The 7,822-nt window shown below is 38.7% G+C and overlaps 1 long non-coding RNA gene across 1 annotated transcript; it reads right to left on the bottom strand.

Annotated features, from left to right (window-relative positions):
- Nucleotides 1-2,235: 2,235 nt before the first annotated feature.
- On the bottom strand, nt 2,236-7,485 carry LOC119425894. The gene is made up of 5 exons (XR_005187587.1): nt 7,345-7,485; nt 6,704-6,808; nt 6,559-6,607; nt 6,392-6,472; nt 2,236-2,248 (listed from the first exon to the last, which is right to left on the bottom strand). It is a non-coding gene; the product is annotated as an uncharacterized LOC119425894 (long non-coding RNA).
- Between the last annotated feature and the right edge of the window lie 337 nt (nt 7,486-7,822).

The raw sequence follows: 7,822 nt of genomic DNA, 5'->3' as shown, positions 1-7,822 counted from the left end.
TATATATATATATATATATATATATATATATATACACACACACACATTGGCACTCATTGTGTCTTCTTTAATTGTTCAATTTATATATGTGGTTTTGTTTCTTGTTTACGGATTTTTTTAATTATTTGTAGCTTTGCTTTAAAGTTCAATTCTTGTTTTGTGATTTGTACATCTGTAGGTTAGAATAAAGTTGAACTAAAGGCTGTATCTCTTCTTTAAACATATTTGAGGGAAAAATTCCTGAGATCCAATAATTTTGTCTTTTTATGATTTTTCAACTGAGTTAACTTTAACAGATTATGTAAGTCATTAAAGTGACAACAGGATTTCATGATAAAGCTGTCACAGTTTATTTTTTAATTTTCACTGATTTAAAATCAACAACAACAACATTACATACAATGCTTTTAAAAATTGTTTCCCCCCTCCGTGCGCCAAACCAGTCTGCCAGGATCAGGGTTTGGCCTTCATGAGCACGCAAGGCCTGGGTCCGGGCAACGGCCTTCTGCAAGTCATCAGCTGGTATGATCCTCCGCGGTGACCACTGGAGCTCGGAGCACGCAGAGCACGCAATGCCGGGATCCTGAGCTGGCATTAGACCACGGTGTGGTCATTATTGTTTTTAAACTCTTTAAAATAGGTCCAGCCGCTGGTCAGAGTTCAGAGAAATTGCAAATGGCGGATCGGTGTTTTGAAAAGTTTCTGAAAGATCCAGTGACTCCGACCCCTGACCAATCAGTGACCGACAGTGTTCTGACGTCATGTTTTGGTACCTGCTCGGCCCGGTTGGAACCACAGAGCCAGGGGTTCTGAAAAAAGGATCAATTCTACGTACCTTTTCTAATGGAAAAACCTTGGAACCGTGCTGAATCGAGTTTTACCATTACTAATGGAAAAGGGGCATAAGTTTTGATGCAAACCCTGTCTTGGGCCTAAAAACTGACTTCACATTCTTCAGCCAAAACTGATATTCCTTGATATGCTAAAATAAACTACTACTACTACTACTTGTACTACTATCCCTACTTTGCGGTTTTTCACTTATCACAGGGGTTAGGGGGTTGGAAACGGAACCCCAGTGATAAACGAGGGACTACTGTACATCAAATACACGTTGATATAAAAATTTAAACTTTTAATAATCCTTTTCATGAATGTGACAAATGAAATAGCTCCAAAGCCAAAAATCCACGGCCAAATTGAAGTTATTTTAAAGCTTAATCAACCTCAGTAAGAACTGCCGTCTGAGGATTGTTTTCCTGGTAATTACAATGACGTTTTTATTTTTGTTCCAACAAGAAACCTACAGAAAAAAAATAGTACAAAGAAAACCTACACAGAAACTCCTTGATGTTAAAAGGTGTCAAACGTGTCAAATATATATATATTTAAAGAAATTCATAGTGTTCTTAAACGGCGTGTGTTAGAATTATGACGTTTGTTTTGCATCATTTACTCACCAGAAAATGCATCTTCTGGTGTTTTAACTCAGCCAGATGACTGACGAGCTCGTTCTCAGGAATCTTGCGAGCGCAGCCCCCACAAAGGTAGATTGGATCTCGTGTAAGGCATTGACATTTAAAAAACGTTGCAGATATTCTGCAAAAATCTTCATTCAGAACCTTTTCATCCCTCTTTTCGACACAGATGTCATCTTTCTCCTTCTTTACTTCAATTTTTGGAATTTTTGCAGGTTGTTCATGTGACGGGTCATCTTTAGAGGCAGATCGAGGTCTTTTACGGGCCTTTTCTTGTCCCAGGTCCTCATTCGAACATGCTTCTTTTTGTGATCGTTCAGGTGTAGCTTTATTCTCCTTTTTCTGGTAAACATCACTCATTTGTGCCATTATACCTTTGATACCTGAACTCTCTTTCGTTCTTGGCCAAGTTTTATTTTCCTCCATCACCTTGCAGGTTTCTATAGATTCTTCAATATTGTTTTCAGTCAAAGTCTTTTCTGTTTTCACCCTTACTACCTGGACTGTCTCACTTCTGTGTTTGACCTCTTGTGGATAAATATTTTCAGGCACCTCTTTTTTTATAACCGGTTCCTTTTCTTTCACAGTCAGCGTTTCTTCCATGCTGACCTGTTCTTTTTTAATCTGTGCATTTTCTTTCACTGTCAGTGTCTCCTCTGCACAACTTTGCTCTTTAATCTGCTCATTTTCTCGCTCGCCAGTGTCAAGGCAGGTTTTCCGATCGTCGTTCCCTTGTTTCTGTTCCTCCTCTTTTCGAGTTTTTCTGGGAACTGAAATAGATTAAAACACTTTAAAAAGTGCATTTGATTCTAAACGCACATGTACAAGAAATTCACATTAAAAAAGTCATGAAGTCTGCGGTAAAAACGTGTGGAAAATTAAGAAGAAAATGTTTTTAGCAGAATTTTTACAACAAAGTGATTTTTTTTTCTTCTGTCAAAAGAAACACAACTCCAGTAACTACAAAAATAAGTAACCTGCTTTAATGTATGGCTGTTTAATATCTGGCGTGCTTGTTGTCAATTACCATTTTTGCATGAGCTGGGTTAATTAATTGTTTATAACCAGACTGAAATTAATTTCGCTTGGTGAGATAAACTAAGTATTATTAGTAATAAACCTTAAGATTTACTTTTGTTTTTATTTGTATATAGTGAAATTTGAGCCACTGAAAATAAAGAGGCTTCTATGTATCCAAATACTGTCATTCTGAAACTCTTTCTGTAGAGTTGCATCTATCACAACTGAGGTCCTGAATTAGAAAACTGTAACATGAAAATATTTCTAAACAGCCACAAAATTTAACTTTTCTTTAAGACAATTTGTGAGCAAATCGTCCATATACATAGGTGCAGCTCAGAAAATTAGAATAATGTGAAAAAGTTATATTATTCTTGTCAATCATTTCAGAAAGTGAAGCTCATATATTACAAACTCATTACACACAGAGTGAACTATTTTAAGCCCTTATTTCTTGTAATTTTGAGGATTATAGCTTACAGATAGTGAAAAATCAAAATTCACTGTCTCAGAAAATTAGGACGTTACACAAGAGCAATTAAAAAAATGATGTTTTAAACACAAATTTACACTTCTGGAAAGTGTGTTCATTTCTATGCACTCAATATGTGCTTGAGCCTCATTTTGCATGAATTACTGCATCAAAGCGGCACGACATGGAGATGATCAGCCAGCGGCACCGGTGAGGTGTAATGGAAGCCCAGGTTACTTTGATAGCGGTTTTCAGATCATCTGCATTGTTGGGTCTGGTGTTTCTCACCTTCCTCTTGACAACAGTCCATAGATTCTCTGTGAGGTTCAGGTCAGGTGGGTTTGCTGAAACAGTTTTTGGTACCTTTGTCAGTGTGGGCAGGAGCCAAGTCCTGCTGGAAAATGAGATCAGCATCTCCATAAAACTCATCAGCAGAAGGAAGCAGGAAGTGCTATACAATGTCCTGGTAGATGCCGTGTTGACTCTGGACTCCAGAAAACGCAGTGGACCAACACCTACAGAGGACACGGCCTTAAACCATCACTGACTGGAAACTTCACTCTGGATTTGAAGCAATATGGATTCTGGGCCTCTCCACTGTTCCGCTTACCCAAAGCGAGGTAGCCACTGGCACAGTGACATGTCCTCACTTGCAGCCTCTCCTTCAAGGGGTCTAGAAACTAACCTTAGCGCCGTGGTATTACCTGCAGCTCCCTAAGATAGCCTCATTAAGGCTGTGATGAAGTGACTCATCCAGAATATTAACGACCTTCTTTTCCGCGAGCCAAACCCAGATCTCACTCCGTACTTCGACCTATCCAAGCAGCAGGGTCGGGCCGATCGGCACGGAGAAGCACGCGTTCACGGTCGCTCACCTCTTGATTTAGCGTTGCAATTGTTATCCGTTCTGGTAATCTTTAGAGTCCAGGGACAGGACTCAGGGGTGTTGTTTTACACTTTCTTGCCAGGAAACCGTTAAAAACCTCCTAATACAAGCTGTTAAAGTAGAACCACGCTTCACCATGTATTTGCTCAATGAGGATGAAATAATTGTCAAGATTTATATGTTTTGCTTTGCTTTAATTAGTAATTTTGCAAGGGAATACAGCGACAAGCATAATTTCACAACAGGTACTTATTCATGATAACAGAGAAAAACACTTTATAACTAGGCGGACAATAAATCAATTTGTCTCCAAGAACCCTGGAGGACTTGTATAAACCACCTCTACTCTGTCCGTTCACAACCCAAGCCAACAGATATTTTCTCACAAACTACTTCTCCGTTTTGATACATCTCTGAGCATTGACCCACTAAGCCCAGTTTGGTTCTCTCTAATTTATCCTATGTGCTTGTCCTGATCTGACAACTACTTAGTTTGGAGCAGTCGGACCGGGAAGTCCTCTTACCATGGATTTTGGGTTAATCCTTATAGTATTTCCGCACAGATAAAAGGCAAATCTCCTGTTCCCCAGGCGGGGGATACAGGCCTCCCCTAAGCAGAGCAGCTATCCCAAATTGGAAGAATCGGGACTTTGGACATGCCCGGGTCAAGGTTGTAGGAGGATGGAATAATCCCAGTCTCGTCTTAACAAGTGAAGAATTAGGTCCAATCTCACATCAGTGGGATAAGAGGTAGAATCCAAAACTCGTCTTGGACCAGTATAATCCAACTCCTTCGGGCAACCCCAACTTCTAGGCTGCTCGCTTGTAATCCTTTCTGCTCTCCTCTTCTCCTGGCTTAGCTTGAACCTCGTTCTGTCTGATCAGAGGATTTTTATGAACCCTTTTTTCCCCTCCTTCGAGGAGGTCCTAATGTCTCACCATATGTCTCAACCAATCACTTCTCTTATTGGGACATGTGAGATCATGCAAACTCTTGCCTCCACCCATCTGGGTGGGCTTTCACCGTCCTTGCTCAGAGTTGCATCAGATTTTTTCCCTCCAAACTGTCTTGCTGAGAGTTGCATCAGATGTTTTCGATGTTTTCCCTTCAAACTCTCTTGCTGAGAGTTGCATCAGATGTTTTCGATGTTTTCCCTTCAAACTGTCTTGCTGAGAGTTGCATCAGATGTTTTCCCTTCAAACTGTCTTGCTAAGAGTTGCATCAGATGTTTTTCCTTCAAACTGTCTTGCTGAGAGTCATACAGGATTATTACAGACTTATTCAACATAGCTGTTGTAAAGCTTTTCAAAGAATTACACATTCACTTAAAACATGATTATTTCACTTTATGCATTCATTATTCAGCCTCAAACCTGGCTCTTTCTCTGCCTGAGTTTGGATTCAGGCCTTCCTTTGTCCTACACATCTTATCAGTAATAAGTGTTTGTTAAAAGTAAGAGGAAGCATATAATAAAAAGCATATAATAACGAGACATACAAATTGTTAACGTTAAACTCTTATATACTATTTGTTGAACAGCATTGGTGTGAATATAGTCTGATTTCAACTTATTAAAACTGGCGTCTCCCGTTTCACCACCACCTGGATGCCGGTTTTCCAACACCACTCTTCCTTCAGACTCTGGTACCTTGATTTCCAAATGAAATGCAGAATTTACTTTAACCTGAAAAGAGGATAATGGACCACCGAGCAACAGTCCAGTTCTTCTTCTCCTCAGCCAAGTAAGATGCTTCTGACGACTCTGGTTCAGGAGTGACTTTACTAGAACAATGTGAAATTCTGTAGTCCATGTCTAGGATTCATATGTTCACAGTGGCTTCTTGATGCGCTGACTCCAGCTTCAGTCCACTCTTCGTAAAGCTCCTCCAAATTTTTGAATGAATTTAGCTTGACAATCCTCTAAAGGCTGCAGTTATCCCCATTTCTGGTGCAGCTCTTCCGACCGCACTTTTTCCTTCTGTTTAAATTTTGATGAATATGCTTGGATACAGCACTCTGAACAACCAGCTTCTTTAGCAATGACCTTTAGTTGCATTAACTCCTTATGAAGGGCATCAGTGAAGTCAAGTCAGCAGTCTCCATGACTGTGTAGCCTACTGACCCAGACTGAGACCACTTAAAGGCTCAGGAAACCTTTGCAGGTGCTCTGAGGTAATCAGCTAATTAGGGTGTGACACCATGAGTTTACAACAGTGAACTTTTTCACAATATTCAAATTTTCTGAGACAGTTTAGGTTTTCCATTATTTGTAAGCCATAATCATTAAAATGTTAAGAAATAAAGTTCTGAAATATTTCACTCTGTAATGAATCTATACATCAGTTTCACTTCCTAAAACAAGTGATTAAAAAAACTGAATTTTCACGATATCCTAATTTTCTGAGCTGCACCTGGCACTTTAAAAATTTATATCCCTTTATTAACGTACAAATGTTAATCTAGTTCATACTGCATTAAAAACTTCTGCATGGTTCTCAAAAGCAGTTTTGTTAATTTCTTTGGTTTGGCTTACCCAGCTTCATCCTGGGTTTTATTGGTGGAAAAAGACCTCCTCTTCCTTCTCTCTGCTTTGCAGCTGTTAAGATTTTTATTGCTAGAATAAAACAGCACAAAACAGTAAAAAGAAAAATTTAGCTTCAGATGCCAAGGAGGAATATTTGTTACAATCTGCAGGCTCACCTTTTTGGTAGGTGCAGGGCTCCCACATAGGAAGGCTTAGGTTTATTACCTGGGATATCAGTAAATATACAAACCAATTAAATACAAAATTAGAAGAGATGCTAGATGAGAATGGTTTAGAAATATACAATTTGTATTAGAATACCTGAATATTAGACACTGTGTGAATACGTGCCGCCTGTTTTGCCAGGTCCAGAAGCGTCTCTGCGCTGTCAGTGCTGGGATTCAGTGAGTTGGGGTGAAAACAGTCCTGCATGTAAACACATGCATTACTGTCAAGTCCATATAATATTTGTTGCCATTACTGTGTTATAACTGCAGTGTGTCCACTAAAAAAATGTTGTCATAGTGTGGACACAAAGTGCATCAAATGTAGCTGATAAAGTTGCTTTGCTAGACTCCTCAGCAGAAATAAAGTTCCATCTGAAAGTTTGTCCACTCCGTCTTGTGTAGACTTTGGCAGCTCGTTAAACATTTGCTTTACTTTGTAAATATTAACATTAGATAACTTACCGGTGACTGAAATTAAAGTATAAGCTAAAGTTAATAATGAGCATTAATGATAAACCAGATGAACCAAGAGATTTGATCTATTGGTGTGACATCTTGTAAGGGAAGACTCACTAAATTGATTTTGGTACTTCAGAGGTTTTTACACTTGCTGTCATTTTTGATAAAACTTAAAATAAATTTCAATGTGTTTAAAAAAAAAATCAAATCAAATCAAATCAAGCACCAGTAATGGGAGAAATGCAGAAATACGAAATGGAGAGGAAAAAAACTCACCAGAAATGTTGTTACATGCTCGTGACTGAATACATGAGCATGCGATTCATCCCTCGACAGCCTCCTTTGACACAGCAAACATAGAAATCCCTCCACAACCTCGATTTCGTTGACAAGCAGTTTGTGCGACACCAGGAAATGGTTGCCTGAATGAATAAATACATCAAAAACATCTGTATAACCCTTCTGTGAAATGCACTAATGCACTTTGTTAACAGTTCCTGTTTTAAATGTGCTATACAAATAAATTTGACTTGACTAGACTTCTGTGGCATTCTCCATTAAGACTGAAGTATAGTCCATTAAGACTGAAGTATAATCGATTAAGACAGAAGTATAATCCATTAAGAATGAAGTATAATCGATTAAGACTGAAGTATAATCCATTAAGACTGAAGTATAATCCATTAAGAATGAAGTATAATCGATTAAGATTAAAAATTGAAGTATAGTCCATTAGGACTGGAGGATAGTCCAT

The sequence above is a fragment of the Nematolebias whitei genome, chromosome 19 (genome assembly GCF_014905685.2).
Source record: "Nematolebias whitei isolate Nwh7 chromosome 19, NemWhi1, whole genome shotgun sequence".
NCBI classification, from domain to species: Eukaryota; Metazoa; Chordata; class Actinopteri; order Cyprinodontiformes; family Rivulidae; genus Nematolebias; species Nematolebias whitei.
Note: the sequence above shows the minus strand (reverse complement) of the source record. Positions and strands in the feature narration are given on the sequence as shown.